Consider the following 3,142-nt stretch of genomic DNA (forward strand, 5'->3'; position numbering starts at 1 on the left):
GACAATACATTGAAAGGGCAAAGGAGTAGAATTAAAGAGATAGAAGCCAGAATTAGTGAGCTAGAAGATAAAACCCTCAACACTACTAAGATAGAAGAACAAACACAAAAAAGGATAAGACAATCTGAAGAAGGCCTAAGATTCATGTTAGATAACATAAAGAGGAATAACATAAGAATTACTGGCATTCTAGAACAGGAACACTCTCACACAAGCCCACAGAGGAGATAGTTGAAGAGCTTCTGGAAGAAAATTTCCCTAACATCATGAAAAGTGAAAAGATAAGCATTAAAGAAGCTCAAAGAACCCCAGGGTGGATAGACCCTGAAAGACAATCACCAAAACATATAATCATCAAGCTCTCCAAAATCAAAGATAAAGACAGCATCTTGAAAGCAGCTAGGGAAAAGAGAAATATAACATACAAAGGCAAGCAAATTAGATTAAGCTCAGATTTCTCAACAGAAACCATGCAGGCAAGAAGACAATGAGGACACATATATAAAATCCTGAAAGAAACAAACTGCCACCCAAGAATCCTCTACCCAGTAAAGCTGTCAATCAAATATGATGGTGTAATCAAAACATTCCAGGATAAACAGAAGTTAAGGGATTTTACCAAAGCCAACGCTGCTATGAAAAACATTCTGAAGGAAGTTCTATGGACTGAGAACCAACAAGAACACACAACAAGTACAGAATGATAATGTGCATGGCAGCATCAACCTGAACTCAGTTGACAAATGAAAGAGTCAAGAACAGAATAAAACTATAAGAACAGAGGATCTGGAAGGTCAGTCTATGATCAAAACAATTACAATGTGAAAAAAGGTAAACACATCCACGTGGTGGGAAGGTCAGGTAGATTACTGGATAAAACAGACTGTCTTAAATGGAGGGAAGAACTAATGGAATATAAGGTAACCACAATGGGGTTGGATGGGGGGTTTATTTTGGGTGTTGCGGAGGGCAATACATGAAGGAGGAATGAGGCAGAAGAACAAGATAGATAGGGGAACACTGAGACAGGTTTGCATGGTCTAGCGGGACAGAGGTAAATAGTGATGCATACTCAACCTTGGAACAACAGGGCTCTGGGATACAGGGATCTAGGTATAGCTTGAAGTGGGTAAATAATACTAAAATCCTTGACTGTCTTATGAATATTAGTTTCCCTTACCTAGTATTATAAAATATACACTTGAGTGGGATAGAAAGGAATGTTGGGAAACATGATTAGAGAAAACTTGTAAGCCCGCCTTCACCCTATAACTGATTGGAATACCTAAAAGGGGTTCTACAACTTCCCCAGTGAAATAGGTCTCATGCAAAGCCTTTACAGAGTATAGGACCTTAGGTGGAATCCTGAGTCCCATCCACAACCCTATGAGGTGAGACATTCCCACTAGAAAGGACAAGCAGACTGGAACAGCTACAGTGACAGAAGATACATCTTCATGATGAACCTGACCTATACTCAGAGCAGTAGTTACTCTAAATACCAACAGAGAGGGAAAGAGTCTTCACAGCAAGTATCAATGCTATCCCCTCTGAACACAGGGTAGATAGGGATGGGCAACTTAGACATTGGCTACCTAAACTAAGGGGGCAATAAAGGCATGAAGTGACTGGCTTACAAGGTTTCAAGAGGGAGCTTAGTTTAAGAGTGTGGGGGGAAAGAAAGTGTCCCTGAATAGCTGTCATCTTGTCTAGAAGGGTCTGGTGAAAGGAGATAGGGATAAGATTCATAAGATTCAATAGTGAATAACTGTTACCATGACTAATCGGACTGTCACAATTGTAAGTGTAGAGGTTCTGTAACAGAAAGGGGGGAGTTGTTAATCTTACAGTCCAGAAACAGAGGACCCTGGGACCATCAGGAGAGGCATGCACAAGTAGTATGCAAGACCTTATCCAGAGAAGCAGTAGCATGGGAGATAGAGGCAGAGATTGGGACATGGAGAGGGGGAGTGGCTGAGGACTCTTGATTCATGGACTAAGAAGAGAAGGACTGGGAGCTGGTGGCCAGAAGCAGACTTGCAGAATGTTCCCTTTGGAGATGTAAATTATTATGTATGCCTGAGTGTTGTTGGTTTTTTGTTTGTGTGTTTTTTAAAAAGCTAAAGAGTATAGAGAGAAGTACTGGTGACTGATGGTATATGGAGGGGATTATAATCAACGTAATGAAACAAGGTATATGATTTGTTGAATGTAAAACTGATGATGTGCCTGTAAACTTTCACTCAATCCACAATAAAAACCTTAAAAAAAAAAAAAAAGTGTATAGTCCTAGATGGAGGACATGCTCAGGAACAATAGCTTCAAAATTTGATATTTTTTTTAATGAATGTTTCATCTGTCAGTTTGCAAAAAACAAAATCACTCTTTTTGTTTTGATTGTAAAGACTCTCCCTCCACAAGTGATTTCATTCAAGCTCTGCCTTTAATTTTCATTTCTATCTTAATGGCTCTTCATTTTTTTGAGTTCAGACCTCTCTTTGAGTTCTAGAGCCTGGTCCATCAGCATTCTATCAACATTTCCAACTGAAAGTATAATTGTTATTGTTAGGTGTTCGCAAATCAATTTTGACTCACAGCAACCCCATGTGACCAAGTAGAACTGTCCTATATAGAGTGTTTAGGCATCTCAAATGTATCACCACTAAAAGAGAACTCTGTATTTTTCCTTTGTACAAACTTGCACCTCCTCATTTCAATAGCATTTTGCTGCTCACTCAATCATTCCAGCCTAAACCTTCACTGTCACTCATTATTGTTGTGGGAAACTGAGATTCTGCTTGGCATTTACAGTTCATTCATTGTTGTTGCTATTTTTGTTGTTAGGTGCTATTGAATTGGTACTGACTCACAGCGACCCTATGTACAACAGAACGAAACACTGCCTGGTCCTGTGCCACCCTCACAATCATTGCTATAAAATCAACTTTCAATAATCTGATTTCAATATAATTTTTCCTATTTGTAATTAGTTTTGTGTTAAAACATGCTGTTGTATGTTTCCTATGTGAAGCTTTTAGAACAGTACACATGTGAGGGTGCTTTCAAAACTCATAGAAAAATGGAATTATAAGAAAATGGATTTTTTCTGCAAGCATTTTGAAGCCCCCTCATAGTCACAATT

This window comes from Chrysochloris asiatica, unplaced genomic scaffold, assembly GCF_000296735.1.
Source record: "Chrysochloris asiatica unplaced genomic scaffold, ChrAsi1.0 scaffold00122, whole genome shotgun sequence".
NCBI lineage: Eukaryota > Metazoa > Chordata > Mammalia > Afrosoricida > Chrysochloridae > Chrysochloris > Chrysochloris asiatica.